Here is an 18,265-nt window from a genome sequence, read left to right on the forward strand (position 1 = left end):
AAAATAACCCGATACCACTTCTGAGAAGTCCAGAGGCTCCAGGCAAGCTTTGGTCCAAGGGCTCAAATGATGCCACCAAGAACCTGGCTTCTCTGTCTTTACTCAGAGTTGACAGTATGGCTGGAGCTTTGGGCTCTACTCAGTGGTCACCGGAGTCATTACCATGCTTTCACTCTGACAAAATGACTGCTGCAGTTTGAAACTTAGCATCACATGCCATTTCAATAGGAGAAGAGTGAAATCTGCCTTTCCTTCAAATTCTAGCAAACATTTCCTCATGTCTCATCGGCTCAAATTTGGCTAAATGTCCATGCACAGACCATGGTAGGAAGGATGAGATGACTAGCTTTAATCCACTGGGTCCCACCCCTGCAACTTACCCAAGATACTTGTCTGAGAAAAAGGGGAAGGTGGTTCAACAAGGCAAACATAGGGGATAATTTCCTGGAGGGAGAATGTGTACTGGGCAGGATACAGCAGTAGTCCACAGTATTTCCAGCCTAGTAGTGTTAATATTTTGTGTATTTTCTTCAAATTTTATTGTCTAAGAATATTTTTTACTTACATATTCCTTTTGTTTTATTTCTTCATTTACCATTATGGCTTAAGCAATTTCCCACATTGTTAAAAGCTCATTTTACTGAATACACTTATAAAGCTTTTATTAGCTCAATGAAATCTTCCAATAGATTTCCCATATATAGATCTTGGCAGTAGACATGGCCGGAGGGTGTGATTACTTCAAGTGAGCCTGGGTCTGGTCTTGGAAGGGGCAGATACCAGACTGCTCCTCGGTACTCTTGCCTCTCCTACAGCCATGCCTCAAGCCCCTCTTTGCAAGGCTTCTGGGGCTTGGCTTGTGAGGGAGAGGATGAGGGGAAGGAAGGCTCACATGTGCCAGAAGCATCTGGCCCAGTTTGCTCGAGCCCCACATTCTCCAACATAAAAACATTAGATACCAACACACACCCCCTCATGACCTGGGAAACTTGCTACCCTGGGTAAAAAGACCAAACAATGGGAAAAAATTAATTAGAAGTATGGCAGATCATGGGTAGAAAGAGCTGCCATTGCATGACTCTGAAAACCCTCATCATGGCTCTGGCATCATCTCTAAAAACATATGGTATTGCCTCTGTGCAAGGTGTTTTTCATTTTGGTTAGAATTTTCACTTTTAAGAGGGCCAATTTCTTTAGGATTTGGTCAGAAGACTTTAGATCCTGAATTTTTGAAAGATATTATTTATTTATTCATGAGAGACACACAGGAAGAAGTAGAGACATAGGTAGAGGGAGAAGCAGGCTCCCTGCGAGGAGTTCCATGCAGAACTTGATCCCAGGACCCCGGGATCATGACTTGAGCCAAAGGCAGATGCTAAACCACTGAACCACGCAGGGGCCCCTGATCCTGAATTTGTGCATCTAAACTCATCTGTGCTTATTCTAAGTAGAACAGTCAGGTTGAACTTGTAGATCAACAATCAACATTGTGCCAAACAAAATATTTTCTTCTTTGAGGCAAGTAGTGAGTTCCAATATTTTTGAGCCTTTCTCACACAAGGAAATGGATCACATCATTGAAGCTGCCCTAAAGGAAAATCTACAGTAGCATTTGTAAAGCTATAACATTGTAGAAGAAAGGGGAAAACATCAATATAGAGAATTATTAATTGCTGTTTTGTGCCTTCCGATGACTTCACGTTTTGTGTTGGTCTCTCAGTAGAGATCCCAATCATCACATTACACGTAAGGGTGCAAGGCCCTGATCGTGGGGTGGGGTGGCTGCTGGTTCTGCTTTCTGTTCTGTCAGGCTTTGGTGGAAGCAACCAGTCAGGCAGCTAGAGGCGGGCACAACCCCATGTACGTGCTGAACAGTTGGAAATGATTTGCTATTTAAGATGATGGGGTGGAGAGGAAGCACAGGGTGAGGAGACTGAAGGCCACATGGTTCTAGCATGTATTTGCTCTATGATTTTAGGGGAGTTAAATGTCTCATCTAAGTCTCCAGTTCTTATCTTAATATGGGAATACAATTTAGTTCAGCAAGTTATTATGAAATCAAAACATGTAAAGTTGCTTTTTATGGAAAAATAATATAAATGGGAAGGTGTGTTATTATTGCTTTATGATTATTTTTAACTATTAAGCTCAATCATGGAAAGACCTATATACTGACTAGTGAACTGTGATAGCTTCGTAGAAGTCTGTAGTTTAAGGTCCCAAAATAAAACGAAAACATAAATGTCAGATCTTTACACACACACACAGAGCAATTTGTTTAGTTGGTGAGCTTGGTAAAGATGAGATAGGTTTTTAAATTTTTTTATTTTTATTTTCTAGTTCCTGCTACCTATTCACCAAGCAGTGAAGGCAGGATTCTTTCTAGATTCCAGAATCACAGCTTTAAGGAATTAATGGGTAGAGACTGTAGAAAATATACTCTATGTCCAAACTTTTTTGCCGATGAAGAAATTGGGACTTGTCAATTAGTTCCAATTAGTACTTGCATGAAACAAATAGTTAACGGCAGAAGTGGGATGACATCAGACTGATGACATCAAATAAATATGCTACAAGAATGAATGACTTAGAACAGCCTAGATCTGATGTTAAACCCTAAAGTGATCTCGTCACATGCAGACGCAGGATCTTATGTCTGCAAATAATTGAGGTTCCTGAGTAACTGGCTGCACCTGATGGAGGCCAGAGAGGGATTGAGGACAACCAATGGATTTTTGCCATTTTTCTGATTATCATTAAATTATATTATCTGTAAAGATACTGTTTAGAAAACACTGCCATGGTATAATTCCTGTGAATTGCTTAAAATAAGAAGTCATACCTACCATTTATCAATCACCCAGTATGTGCCAGGTACTTCACTTAAATTGGATAACTTAATCCTCCCCCTCTCCCCCCAGTCTGGAAGGTTGGTACCACTCTCCCATTTTACAGATGAAAGCAAAGTTCAGAGAGGCTAGGGAAGTTACTTAAGGTCACAGAACTGGTAAACTTCAAGAGTAGGATTCTACATCAGGTCTGTAAGATCCTGAAGTCCAGGCTCTTTATGTCACTTACCGTGGTGGGTATGGATGGCTCAGAGACTAAGGCTGGCCGATACATTCTTGGCCATGTTTTCAGTTCTTTGCCACTCTTACAACAAGACTTCTGCACCACAATCAGCTGTCCCACACTGGAGTTGCTTGCTTAATGTGATTTACACTAAGATTCTCTGTTTCAGACAAGTGCTTAGAATCCTTCCCTTTGGGCAGTGATTTCACACTGTTTTGACCCCAGATCTCTAAATCTTTCCAACTGATTTTGTCCTCTTCTTGCAATTTCCATAAGCACTTCAGGTTCCTTCCTTGAATAAGAAGGGAAAGCAAAGAATCACAATAGATAGGCAAATATGGGAACCTTTTTTGCATTAACAAAAGTAGAGCTTTGGGTAAACACTCAAGTGAAATAGGATTTGGGTCCTGCTTGCTTAGGGTTCAGGCATGACAGTATATACTTTTTTTTTTTTTTGAAGGTTTTATTTATTCATGAGAGACACAGAGAGGCAGAGACATAGACAGAGGGAGAAGCAGGCTCCCTGCGGGGAGGCCAATGCAGGGCTCCATCCCAGGACCCTGGGATCATGCCCTGAGCCAAAGGCAGATGCTCAACCACTGAGCCACCCAGGCGTCCCTTATAGTAAATACTTTCTGCATAACAAATTGAAAGCAGACCTGTGGTCTCTTTTTCTTGGGAATCATATACATACTTGAACATTAAGCAAAGGATCCTGGAGAGAGAGGTGAAAAGTTTTTCACTATTTGACATTTGGCCGAATAATCTTACATGTAGAACATATGAATTATGCTTTTCTTTGGAAAACCTTATTCCATGTACAGGGCATATGGGTCATGAAGGAGGCGGGCAGATGACTAAGAGTGAGAATATCTCTGAGTCCTGGCTCTGTAACTTCCTGACTCTGAAGTCTTTGGCAAGTCACACAATTGCTCTGATTCCTAATGGGTAAAATGGGGCCAACAGGGGTGATCCCTGGCTATGGCACAAGGATGGTACGAGGGCCAAATGAGAGAAACGATGGGAAAGGGCTTTCTAAACTGTAAAGTGCTGGGTAAATGCAAGGAGTTAATATCAACCACAGAACATCCCTGCTTTGCCTGTGACTCCCTGTGAGGGTGGTGGCTCTTGAAGGTGGTGCGAGAAAGTGTTCTGCTGAGGAGGATATGGGTCAGTTTTATATTCAGATGCTAAACCACAGCTGCTGGGCAGGCAGAAAGCCAGGGCAAAGACTGCTCTCTCTAGCTGCATTGAGATTCCAGTTTCCTCCCTTTACTATTCACTCACTGCCCTGCCTACGAACAGGGAAGTGCCAGCCACCCCCCTCCTCCCACATCCACAGGGAGGAGGGAGGCCAGCACAGAGCCACAGAGAGGTTGGGTCACTAACAAGAACTACTATTTATTGAGTGCTTACTGTATACCAGGCATGATGCTAAGTGTCTTACATACATGATCTTATTTATTTCTCATGTCAGAAAATGAGGTATAATTAGTACCCCCATTTTACAGATGAGGAAACTGAGAGTCAGAAAAGTCAAATAACTTGTCTAAGATTATAAGTAGACAGTAGACTCTATGAAGAGTCAAATCCAGGTGGTCTGATTCTATTTTTAGTATATGTGCTGCTGAAGCGAGCACCAGGTGGTCTGATTTTGAAGCTCACATCCTCAAACAGCCTTCTTAGGAGCCAGAGTAATCTCTTCACTCTCAGCTTCCTGCCACCAGCACAACTCTGTTGGTGTATCCAGTTTCTGAAGAGAGCAAATGCCGAGAAGGGTGCTAATGATGGTCTGGCAACTCCATTTCCTACTCACTGCATAGACCTGCTTCAGTGCCATCAAGTCCTGTTCTGTACAGGTGGCCGAGCATTAACCTGGTAACCTATCTCTTTTTGCTCTTGGAGTTTCTGTCTCATAGATGTCATAAAGGTGTCTAATTTTAGGCCAAGGCAGAATTAGAGTTGTAATTAAGGCAGGGTTTGATGTGGTGGTCATAGCCAAGGAACACCTGTGACCTGGGAATGGCAGTTGCTAACAGTGGCAGCAACGGGTGCCACACCGAATCCCTCATCTCCATGGACCAGTGGAATCACCATCTATACCAAATAGTTCCTGATATCCTGGTACATGGATCCCTATGCCAGGTGCCATGTACTCGCACATGACAAGGCACTTAGGAGACAAAGCAGTAGGAGGTAGGATATGATGAAAACAGACCAGTGCTTCAGAAAGCAAGTGAAACTGAATTCTGAAGAAGAGACAAATTGGGGCAGAGCCTTTATGAGGGAGGCAGTGAACTAGACTTTGAAGGAGGGGTAGGATCTGACTAGGAGACAAGGAGTGGGGATAGGAGGGAGAAAAGAGAGGATGGCATTGTGGGAGAAGATAATGGTGTGAAGGCAGGTTCAAGACAAGTGGGAATGGGTGCTGGCATAGAAGGATGCTTTCAGTTGGTTGAAATAGAAATGGCTTCAACAAATAAATTCTTTCACATAGTCCAGAGGTTGGATAGACGTCTGGATTGCTTGATCCAATAGCCAAACAGTGCCAGTGTCTTTTCAAGTGTCTGCTCTACAGTTCACAGAGAAAAAAAAAAGTCATTTGTCTTCAATCAGTAAGGCAATATATCTCCTTGTTCAACAAGAGAGAGATTGACTGATCTTTCCCAGAAATCCCCAGCTAGCCTCTTTTTATATTTCATTGGCTCAAACTGGCTTTAGGCTTTCCTGTTTTTAAACCCATCGGTGATGAAGGAAATAAATATTATGATTGGCTTACACCAGTAGATCTCAAACTTTAGCCTTCCTTGGAATCAACAGGAGGGCTTCTAAAACCCACATACTGCTGCCCTGCCTACCTCAGAGTTTCTGATTCCATAGGTCTGGGGGTCAGAAGTTACATTTCTAATAAGTTGCCATGTGATGCTGGCACTGCTGGTCTGGGACCAGACTTTGAGGACTACCATCCTCGAATATCATTTGGGGTGAAATGGAGGTTGGAGCATCAACTGTAATGTGTCCGATGATATGGCCACCAAATATCCTGGTTTGCCTGGGACAGTTTCTGTTTATGCCTATTAAGCTAATATAATTATGCTCCCTTTCACTTTCAAAAGTGCCTTGGTCATCTTCACATATAAATTACATGATTATCTTACTATAGTAAACTATGAGTTCAAGTCAAAGACTCCTCTTTATAAGTCAGCACAGGCTTATAAATCCTAGTTCATACTAAGATTCATCAATAAAATATGTGGACCAACTTGGAGATCTCTTCTTTGTCCTGTGTTCAAGGACCTAAAATAAAGGAAGAAAGAAAGAGAGAGAGAGAGAGAGAGAGAGAGAGAGCAAGCCATCACTACGAACCATATTTTATGCTGTTGGATCTTGACTGTTGTCTTTTGGAAGCACTGCTCTTAATTTGTATGGAAACTATTCTCTACTAATCATAAATACAGCTTTTGATATTCTTTTTGCTAAGCATTTGTAAGAGTATAACTCATTTTACTAAATAGTAAGGCATCAACTGCAACTAACTCCTTTTGTCTTAGGCTCATTGACATAATTTTTAGGAAAATTCAAAGCATATTTTGTATTAAACTAAACTATCATATTTTTAAAACTTTGACCATAATGCAACTCACAATAAGAGAGAGTTCAGAATTAATAAACAGTGTTGGTTGCCAAGCAGTTTTGGTTCATCCAGAACTAAAAGTTTTTATTGAATATTTACTACATCTGGCAGTCATGCTAGGATGCCATGTAATTTCTGGAAGAAAAGTAGTGAAAAAATATTCCTATTTTTCTTTCTTAATCTAGTTTCTTTTTCTTGGCTTTTTCTACCTAAAGGTTACCAAACACTAGGTATGAAATGATCTTACATATTAGACACCTCCAATCTTGTTCATGGAATCCAGTCTGACCTCTCCGAGTTTCTTAAGAAAGCAACTGAAAACTAGCAGTGTTTGGGATGCAGTTTAAGAATTTTCTTAAACCACTTCCTCCCAACCCCACACAAAATCATAACCCCGAGCAAGTCCAGATGAGAATCATAGATATATCGTTGCTCTCTGCAAAACCAAGAATTGTGAAATTTTACTTAATCCAAAATTGTTTGAATTTTGTTGTTTTAAGCCTTTTACTGAACTTCTCTTCTTATGCCAAAATAACCACATATGGTTTCAATCCTTTGAGAGAAGGACAAATAAGGGTGTATCCAGTAAAATAGCAACATTTTAAAAGTTTAAATATGGTAGAATTTTTGAGCTGCAGAGACCCTAGTAATCTTCTGTTCTAAACTTCCATTCACAGTAGGAATCTCCGCTCCAACATCACTGAGAGATGGTTCTTTGAGCTGAATTATGACTTCCAGTGATAGGAAGACCGCAGTTTCAGAGGGTTGGCAATTGGCTTCATGGTTGAACAGCTTCAGCTAGAAAGTTTTTTTACACTGGTTACAATATGCCTCCAAATATATTTACTTTATTTATTTATTTTTTAAAGATTTATTTTTATTTATTCATGATAGACACAGAGAGAGAGAGGGAGAGGCAGAGACACAGGCAGAGGGAGAAGCAGGCCCCATGCCGGGAGCCCGACACAGGACTCGATCCCGGGACTCCAGGATCACGCCCTGAGCCAAAGGCAGGCGCGAAACCGCTGAGCCACCCAGGGATCCCCCTCCCAATATATTTACTTTAGAGGGCTACAGACTACTGTGGATTAAATTGTGTCCTCCCAAAATTTGTATGTTTGAGCCCTAACCCCCAATGTGACTGAATTTGGAGAGAGGGGTTTTGGGAGGTTAATTAAGGTTAAATGAGGTTATACAGGTGGGGTCCTAATCTGATAGGGTTGATGTCCTTATAAGAAAAGGAAGAGAGGGAGCAAGCCCTGCAAGCACTGAGAAAAGGCCATGTGAGCACACAGTGAGCACTCTGCAAGCCAGGGAGAGAATGCTGCAGAAACTGAATAGGCTGGCACCTTGATGTTGGACTTCTGGCCTCTGGAACTGTGAGAAATAAATTTCTGTTAATTAAGCCATCTAATCTATGATATTTTGTTATAGAAGCCTGAGCTAAGAATATGTGTACTGACTTTTCTATACCAGAACTGTCAACTATTATGAGCACTCTAACACTTAGTCTTTAAAATGAAAATTCACAGTGAGTTCCATTTTTCTTTATCTGATAAAATTTCCAGATCACTGTCTAGCCCCCCCCCCATTTTTTAAAAAAGATTTTATTTACTCATGAGAGACAAAGAGAAAGAGGCAGAGACACAGGCAGATGGAGAAGCAGGTTCTTTGCAGGGAGCCCAAGACAGGACTCAATCCCAGGACCCCAGGATCATGACCTGAGCCGAAGACAGACACTCAACCACTGAGCCACCCATGTGCCCTTAGCCTGCCCATTTTGAGATCACTCCAGCATGTGCCTGTCTCATCAAAATAATGTTGTCTAGAACAGAGCATAGAATATCCTAAGTTCATTCAGACCAATGCAGAATACATTGAGACATTATTTTCTGTGAGCTGGATTCTATATGTCCTTGTAGGCCACATGGAATATAATATTGGCTTTGGTTTTTCAGAAACACATTGTATGCCAGTTAAACTTGAGGTCCTCTAAAATCTGCATTTTTTTCTTTTTAGATGAGCTTCTTTCCAGGTCCTGTAATCCAGAAGACTTTTAAGTTACCAAATATGAAATCATATGGAAAAATGTAGAATAATAAAGAAATAATGATATTTCACTATACAAATGTGAACTTGAAGCATTGGTTGGCTTACATAATATAAAGTCAGCTATATATATACTATATTGGCAGGTGCTAAATGCTATGAAAATCAAGAAAAAGTAAAGCAGGATAGGGGGTGCTGGGACTACATTCTTCTGGTCACAACATGGCAGGAATCACTGATCTCATTAACATGGTTGTCCCTTCTTTGATTTCTGCTGTCTCAACTCTAAGTACCTCACCCTGTTTTAGCCTAGCCATGAGTAAACTGATTAACTTGGAAATTTACTACATATTTTACATATTTAATATCTCTAATGTAGAATCATTGTAGACCATGGTGATTAATTCAGCTTAGGAAGTATTCATTGAGTTATTCATTTAGAATAACAGCTTGTGATTTTATTAGTGGTACATCTGATTTTGAAAATGCCTTCATTTAATCAATTGATTCATCACCTGTCATTTAGTCAACAAATATTTATGAACTGCTCTCTGTGCAGAAGTCTGAATCATATGTACATGTATTAAAGTATTGCTACAGAATTATGAACTCTAGAATTCCTCGGTGTTTATAAAGGTGGAATTAGATATGCGGAAATACCATGGAGTGAAAATGGCAGTATTTTCTAATCCAAAGAATACAGCATGAGCATTTTTCTTTTCTCTTCTTTCTTTTCTTCTCTCTTTTTTTTTTTTTTGCTTTATGATTATATAAGAACATGTAGTTGGTCTGACAAGACTTCTCTATTAGATAACTTAGCATGTTTTCTAACTGTATACGTGGGGGAATTGAGATTCTGGGAAGATCAATGGCTTATCCTTAGTCACTGATGGAGTGTTAATACTAGAATGGAAACTTTTGGCTCCAGGCCTTCTTGTGAGCCAGGAGGCTTTCACTGTAACACCCACTCAGATCTCACCTGTTTCTGGGGTCCACATCCTTGATGTCAAAAGGACTCAGCTGTGAGTTCTCAGGGTGCTATCGGCTTGTCTTTGCTATTGGGGTTCAGCCCTCCCTCTGGTCCAGGTATCAGCAGGTACAAAGGAGGGTATATGGGTAAAAGTGGGGGCAGGAGAAGAGGCCAAAGAAGGAATCAACCATGTTTATTTCAGCTCCTTTACCTTACTGTGGCTCTCAACTTGCTATGTGGCCATCTCCTATGTGATTATACGGAGGGGTGGGGGAAGGAAAATGATAATCACAAAAGAATTCTAGATATGTGACCCTGACCATTTCACTTTTAGGAATGTCATGTGGACATTTTGTCTGGAGATTTTCAACCTGGTTACAAAACAGGCAGAAGGAGTCTTACCCTATAGAAATGTATCAAAACTATGTGCGAGGAGGGTGTTAAACCATGAATCTCTGCCTAGACCCTCACACCCCCGCCCCTGCCCCCACCAAAGGATCTCACCTGAGCAAAGGTTCTTAACCCTGACTACACATTAAAATTATCTGTGGAGGGGCACCTGGGTGGCTCAGTGGGTTAAGCATCTGCATTTGTCATGACACCAGCATCCTGGGACTAGCCCAGTGTTAGACCCTTTGCTCACTGGGAAGTCTACTTCTCCCTCTCCCTCTGCCCCCCACTGTTAGTGCTCTTTCTCTCAAATAAATAAACAAACAAACAAATAAATAAATCTTTTTAAAAATAATAAAATAAAATTACTTGTGGAATTTTTAGAAATTACCCAGACCCGGGTCCCACCTCTAGGCATTCTTAATTTTTTGGTCTGAGGTACAATCCTGATTGATATATTTTTTTAAAAACCCCATGTGCTTTAATTTTTTTAAAATTTTTTTTAATTTTCAATTTTTATTTTTTAAAGATTTATTTATTTATTTATGATAGACAGAGAGAGAGACAGAGAGGCAGAGACACAGGCAGAGGGAGAAGCAGGCTCCATGCCGGGAGCCCAACGTGGGACTCGATCCTGGGACTCCAGGATCGCACTCTGGGCCAAAGGCAGGTGCCAAACCGCTGAGCCACCCAGGGATCCCCCCGTGTGCTTTTAATATGCAGCTAGGATCACTGCCCTGGTGATCCCCTATTACTGACAGGACAGCATCCCACCATCCCCAGTGTCCTACCACCAGTAGTGTTAATGTGGCGAAGAAAGCATGAGAACCATCAGTCCAGTCATTCTCAAGGTGTTTCACACACCAGCAGCATCAGTATCACCTGGGAACTTATTAGAAATTCAAATTCTCTAATATTGTGAAAATGTCAATGTTACCCAGGGCAATATACACATTTAATGCAATCCCTATCAAAATACCATGGACTTTCTTCAGAGAGTTAGAACAAATTATTTTAAGATTTGTGTGGAATCAGAAAAGACCCCGAATAGCCAGGGGAATTTTTTTTTTAAAGATTTATTTATTTATTCATTCAGAGAGAGAGAAGAGAGAGGCAGAGACACAGGCAGAGGGAGAAGCAAGCAGGCTCCATGCAGGAAGCCGGATGCGGGACTCGATCCCCGGTCTCCAGGATCACATCCCGGGCTGCAGGCAGCGCCAAACCACTGCGCCACCAGGGCTGCCCAGCCAGGGGAATTTTAAAAAAGAAAACCATATCTGGGGGCATCACAATGCCAGATTTCAGGTTGTACTACAAAGCTGTGGTCATCAAGACAGTGTGGTACTGGCACAAAAACAGACACATAGATCAGTGGAACAGAATAGAGAACCCAGAAGTGGACCCTGAACTTTATGGTCAACTAATATTCGATAAAGGAGGAAAAACTATCCATTGGAAGAAAGACAGTCTCTTCAACAAATGGTGCTGGGAAAATTGGACATCCACATGCAGAAGAATGAAACCAGACCATTCTCTTACACCATACACAAAGATAAACTCAAAATGGATGAAAGATCTAAATGTGAGACAAGATTCCATCAAAATCCTAGAGAAGAACACAGGCAACACCCTTTTTGAACTCGGCCACAGTAACTTCTTGCAAGATACATCCACGAAGGCAAAAGAAACAAAAGCAAAAATGAACTATTGGAACTTCATCAAGATAAGAAGCTTTTGCACAGCAAAGGATACAGTCAACAAAACTAAAAGACAACCTACAGAATGGGAGAAGATATTTGCAAATGACGTATCAGATAAGGGCTAGTTTCCAAGATCTATAAAGAACTTCTTAAACTCAACACCAAAGAAACAAACAATCCAATCATGAAATGGGCAAAAGACATGAACAGAAATCTCACAAAGGAAGACACAGACATGGCCAACACGCACATGAGAAAATGCTCTGCATCGCTTGCCATCAGGGAAATACAAATCAAAACCACAATGAGATACCACCTCACACCAGTGAGAATGGGGAAAATTAACAAGGCAGGAAACCACAAATGTTGGAGGGGATGCAGAGAAAAGGGAACCCTCTTACATTGTTGGTGGGAATGTGAACTGGTGCAGCCACTCTGAAAACTGTGTGGAGGTTCCTCAAAGAGTTAAAAATAGACCTGCCCTACGACCCAGCAAATGCACTGTTGGGGATTTACCCCAAAGATACAGATGCAATGAAACGCCAGGACACCTGCACCCCAATGTTTATAGCAGCAATGTCCACAATAGCCAAACTGTGGAAGGAGACTCGGTGTCCATCGAAAGATGAATGGATAAAGAAGATGTGGTTTATGTATACAATGGAATATTCCTCAGCCATTAGAAACGACAAATACCCACCATTTGCTTCAACGTGGATGGAACTGGAGGGTATTATGCTGAGTGAAGTAAGTCAGTCGGAGAAGGACAAATATTATATGTTCTCATTCATTTGGGGAATATAAATAATAGTGAAAGGGAATATAAGGGAAGGGAGAAGAAGTGTGTGGGAAATATCAGAAAGGGAGACAGAACATAAAGACCCCTAACTCTGGGAAACGAACTAGGGGTGGTGGAAGGGGAGGAGGGCGGGGGATGGGGGTGAATGGGTGACGGGCACTGAGGGGGGCACTTGATGGGATGAGCACTGGGAGTTATTCTGTATGTTGGTAAATTGAACACCAATAAAAAAATAAATTTATTAAAAAAAAAGAAATTCAAATTCTCAAAAAAAAAAAAAAAGAAATTCAAATTCTCAGGCCTAACTCTAGACATACTCTCAAGGGTATAGTCCACAAACCTGTTTTAAAAAGCCCTCCAGGGGCAGCCTGGGTGGCTCAGCGGTTTAGCACCTGCCTTCGGCCCAAGGTGTGTTCCTGGAGTCTTGGGATTGAGTCCCAAGTCAGGTTCCCTGCAGGGAGCCTGCCTCTCCTTCTGCTTGTGTCTCTGCCTCTCTCTCTCCCTCTCTCTCTCTCTCTCTGTGTGTGTGTGTCTCATGAATAAATAAATAAAATATTTTTTAAAGCCCTCCAGGTGATTCTGATGCATAGTAAAATATGCAATCCTAACTTAATGTATAGCATTCTAAACTTGTAACTTGAATATAACTGAGTTAGATACTTGTCCTTTCTGATGAAGAGAACATTCTAGTTATAAACATGAGCATAGGGAGGGCTCCATTTAGCTTAAAATGTTAAGTGTGGCAACAGAAATGTCAGACATTAACTAGGGGGGACTCTAGGTGTGAGAGCAGAAGTTGTATTTTTTTTTTTTTTTTTTTGAGATATAGGCTCCTTCTCAGGAAATCATATCTTATGGGCAGCCATCTTTTCCCATTGAGCTAAAGCTCTTTTTGTATTGCCTAGGAGTTTATATTTTAACCTACTATAGGCAGGCTCTTCCCCATAATCAAATAATGTTCTCAAAGACAATGAAGATCAATAAGGCCCTACACTAGACAAAGGGGCTGAAAAACATCCAAAGCCACCTGACCCAAGACGCCTGCTAGGAATCTGTTGGGTTCTCAATTACAACAATAACAGATGATGTCATGCCAGACCACTGTGGTCATGAGAGTTGGGGCAGAAGAGTGAGGTGTTGCTACCCATTTTGTCCCTCAATGACCCCTGTGGCTTTGAGAGAACCTTTAGATATGAGTCTATGAAGGAGGGATGACAATGTGGTTTTGGACATTCTTCATATCATCTTATTTCCAGCTTTCGAGCACATCAATGAGGATGTGAACAATGTCCCAAAGTAGAGCTGAGATGTCATAAGAAAAGCCTTGTAGTTGACAAACCCAAACGTAGATTCAAAATTCTTCCTTGTGGAGAAAGCCAGTTTACTATCAGAAACCCAAAGGTGAGGTTGCTTCAGAGCCCACCTCTTTCAAGTTGCTCATAAATTCCTGAGGAATAAATCACTGTTACTGGGACTAAAGACATGCTTAAAGTCAGAATGTGATGGTAATGATTCACTCTGAGATTTCATATCAAAGCCACAGGAACTAAAAATGCAAGTATATTTCCCAATGTTTAACATGACCTGCAATCTGAATCCATTTAACTTCCTCAAACCCTATTACTCAAAACACCCTATTTCTTTGTTGAGTAGAGATGGATTTCCTCTGTGGTAACCGTCACCATTTGACCCAGTGATATGTCCAGGCTCACCACCTGTGTGTTCTCCTTCAAGGAAAGGTCATCAAGCAAGCAGAATGGGTCTAGTTAAGGGCATGTGCTTGGGACCAGAATACCCATGTTCAAGTCAACCAACATATCTTGTTAGGAGTGTATATCTGGATGCATTTTTTTTTACCTTCCTAAAGTACAGTTTCTTTACCTATAAAATGGGGAAATAATAGTACCAACCTCATAGTACTAGTACAGGGTCTGGTCTACAGGGAGTGCTCACTAAATATTAGTTTTTATTTGAGGAGGCTATAGCATAATGGTTAGGAGCAGGATTTTTTTTTTTTTTTTTTTTTTTTTATGATAGTCACACACAGAGAGAGAGAGGCAGAGACATAGGCAGAGGGAGAAGCAGGCTCCATGCACCGGGAGACTGACGTGGGATTCGATCCTGGGTCTCCAGGATCGCGCCCTGGGCCAAAGGCAGGCGCTAAACCGCTGCGCCACCCAGGGATCCCTAGGAGCAGGATTTTAAGGCCAAACTGTCGGTTCAAATCTTTAGAGGCAAGTTTCCTAATCCCTCTGTGTTTCTATGTCTTTGTGTGTAAAATGAAGATAATAACATTATTTTATAATTTGTCAGATCAAGTGAGTTAATATATATAAAGGGCTTAGAACAATAACTGGCACATGGCAAGTCTGGATTAAGTAAGTATTAGTTAATATTATGATGTAAGAATCATAACAGAATTCCTGTCAGGAATAGTAGTGAGTCAAGAACCTGATCTCAGGTAGAATTAGACTAATATTACTCTCCTTAACTTCATTACCTGATTAACACTGGCTAATTCATCAGAGTAGGAGTTGAAAAGAGAGTCCAAAGAAACTGGGACAACCTGCCACCAGGTCTGCACTCACATTTGGAGGGTACTGGGAGAGAATGTAATAAATGTAGCCCACCTACCATATTTTAAATATTTAGAAGTTATATATCAAGTTAAAATCTGTTAAACGTTTTCTATCCTCCTATCTTGACAAATACACCTCTCAACAACCTGGAAATTCAGGTTGGGATGCAGAATTCTCAGAGTTGCATGCCAGAAGAAGCTGGAGGGACAGAGAGAGCCAGTGTCCAGCCCCTGGTCTCCAGGCCCTGGCCTCTACCCTCTTCCCTTCTTGCCTTCTTCTTCTTCCTGCTTCAGTGTCCAAGGTCAAGCCCAGAACTCCCACCCCATATACATCCCAGTGATGGCAATGTGCCACCTCGCTCAGGGAAATCTCAGGCAGATATTGTGCAATGTGGCCTGAGCTCTTTGGGCAGAAAATTCCATTGTCTTGGGTACCATGAACTATTCAGGAAGGGGAGTGTTATACACTGAATATCTGTGTCCTCTGCCTCCAACTCCCAAATTCATTTATTGAAGTTCTAACTCCCAATATGGCTTATTTAGAAATGGGACCTCTAAGAAAATAAGTAAGGTTGAATAAGGTTAGTGGGCTGGGTCCCTGATCCGATGGGATTGGTGTCCTTATGAAAAGAGACAACAGAGAGCTTGCTCTCTCCCTGTCTTTGCACGGAGGAAAGGCCATGTGAAGACAGAAGGTGCCCATCTGCAAGCAAGAAATAGAGTTCTCACCAGAAATTGTCCTTATTGGCACACTACTGATTGCAGAATTCTAGTCTCTAGAGCTGTGAAAAAATAAATTTCTGTTGTTTAAGCACCCCTGAGTCTGTAGTATTCTGTTACAATAGTCCAAGCTGATAGTCCAAGTCCCTTGGATAGTCCAAGTCCCTAATACAGGGAGTGTAGAGTGGGCTCCTGGTGGGCATATCCCTTGGCCTGCTGACTCCTTGATCTGTGTGGAGCAAGGCATCCAGAGAAAAGCTAGAGTCCCTCTAAAGAGACATCCTTGGGGCAAGGATCCCCTTGAGCTCCAAGGATGGTCACCTTTCCCCAAAGGAACTCAGGAAAAAGTGGAGAAATTGAAATTTTTTGTAGTACTGGTCCAGATAGAGAGATTTGGTGTGGGGAATTTAGGTCCCTAAGGGTTACCTAACCCTCATTTTACAGTTGGAGAAACTGAGGTCTACAGACTTTCCACAGGTTACATAAAACTTTGCTGAAACCTTGGCTGTCTAAAATCTTGGGCATATACCCTTTTATTAGTTAGGTTAATATGTCTCCCAATTTGTGGATTAATTGCTGGAGGCCTCCTGAATGTGCCAGGACAACTCTGGAGAATGCTTTAGGAATTCTTGCCTCAGTGCAGCCTCGATCTTGCTCTGCCTGGCTTATAAGGCACAAACCTTTGGTTAAAAAACACACATAGCCGCCTTGTAGGTATGTTTCTCTTCACACTTAGTAACTAAAGAAGAAGTGCACAATAACACTTGTAGGGTGAAGCTTTAGATATTTACAGGCTGTTATTCACCCCAATGAGACAAACATATGACTAACAGCAAATACAGTCCTCTGAGGCTCAAACACAATGTTTATTTGCCTTAAAAGTCTATTCAGGTCACATGAAGGAAGCACTTTGAAACCAGGCAAAAGTGACCAAACTGTGGCTCAGGAATGGAGCTCATATGCTCTCACATCCCTGAGGGCCTACGGCTCCGGGAGAAGGGCTGGTGGGCTTCACAAGATCAGCCCACGGACGCGGTGTTGCTCTCTAGCACACCTGTACTTCCCTGCGGCTTCTGTGCGTCCTGGGACAATGGACTAGCAGTTCCACAGTGATAGTCCTTCCAGGCACAGACCACGGTCTAATTATATCAGAATTTCCCTCTCTCTGGCTATTTTCAATTTCAAATGACTCCTACACATTGGAGCACATTTGAGTCGACTTGCCATGCACTTTTATTAATCCTATTTGAAAAGCGACCATATTAAGATTCAGAGAGCCTAATTAAACGCTTGGCCTAAAGTCATAAAGCTGATAAAAGAAGAGTTGAATTCATGTCTTCTGGCTCCAATTCCTCTGTAGCATGCGTTAAAAATAAAACAGCCAGAATATAAATCTATCTTACTTGGGCTTGGCTGCACTAAGGAAGTAAAACTACTTTGTTTTCTCTCAAAAGGGCTGTAAGTGTGGACATCCCTTGCTCACGGTTTGGGCAGTTTAGGTGGTCCTCGGCTGTCTTTCTTTAATTTCCAGAAGAACAGAGGTGTGGTCCCTTTCTTAGGAATTCCAGAAGGTTTCTGGTTTCTGGTTGAGTCAACTGGGTACCTAATCAGATCCATTGGAAGTAATGTTAATCTTCTCCAAATAAATTTATCTCTTATTTCTATTTCACGGATACTGTCAGTTGCTGAAAATATGTGGAAGATGCCAAAGTCTAAAGCAATCTGTCCTTCCTTGTTCCCTCCGCTCTGACAACAACCAGAGCAGAGGCCAAGTGGAGGTAGGGAGTGGAGAGTGGAGAGAGATGATGCTTATCTAAGAACAGGTGAAGGAGGGCTCTGGGTAATGGTTTCTGTAGCTCTGAGTGCTGGCTCTGGCTGGGTTGTGGTCAATCGTCTGCAACCTTCCTTCTTTCCTTTTCCTCTGCCCGAGTCCTGATCCTTTCCCTTCCTCCTCCCTCCTTGAGGACATGGCAGTGGCCAAAGCCTCTACACTGAGGAGAGAAGTTGCTAACATGCTTCTTGTTCCAGTAGGAACTTGTCGGTCTTTGGTCAAAAGATGGGACCTCGTATCACATGCAGAGGCCCTTAGTACATCTTGCCTGTACTAGATGAATGAAGATGAATCTCCTCCCTCCTCTTCATCTTTTCTGCTCCCACCTTCCTCAGAGCCGCCAGCAATGCCCACTTTGATTCCTACCATAGCTTTCAAAATGCCGCCACTCCCCGCCCTGCCAATCCGTTCTAACAGGCTACTCAATCTTCAGAAAATCCCTCTATGGTATTATAGTCTGAGTGTGAAACATTTGGGATGACTTAGTTCAAGTGGTATCAATATTTTATAGTGAGGTTGGTC

The 18,265-nt window shown here is 41.8% G+C and overlaps 1 long non-coding RNA gene across 6 annotated transcripts in view; it reads right to left on the reverse strand.

The window, feature by feature from the left end:
* LOC140633632 (uncharacterized) overlaps window positions 1-18,265 on the reverse strand; it is a 36,005-nt gene that overhangs the window by 7,744 nt on the left and 9,996 nt on the right. For 3 of the 6 annotated variants that reach the window (XR_012031201.1, XR_012031199.1, XR_012031200.1), the window contains exon 4: window positions 3,079-3,364. This is a non-coding gene — a long non-coding RNA (uncharacterized lncRNA). Of the gene's footprint in view, window positions 1-3,078; window positions 3,365-6,246; window positions 6,370-6,829; window positions 7,505-16,794; window positions 17,516-18,265 lie in introns of those variants that run through there. The other 3 variants (XR_012031202.1, XR_012031198.1, XR_012031203.1) reach the window with 3 other exon arrangements.

This window comes from Canis lupus, chromosome 5 (assembly GCF_048164855.1).
Source record: "Canis lupus baileyi chromosome 5, mCanLup2.hap1, whole genome shotgun sequence".
NCBI lineage: Eukaryota > Metazoa > Chordata > Mammalia > Carnivora > Canidae > Canis > Canis lupus.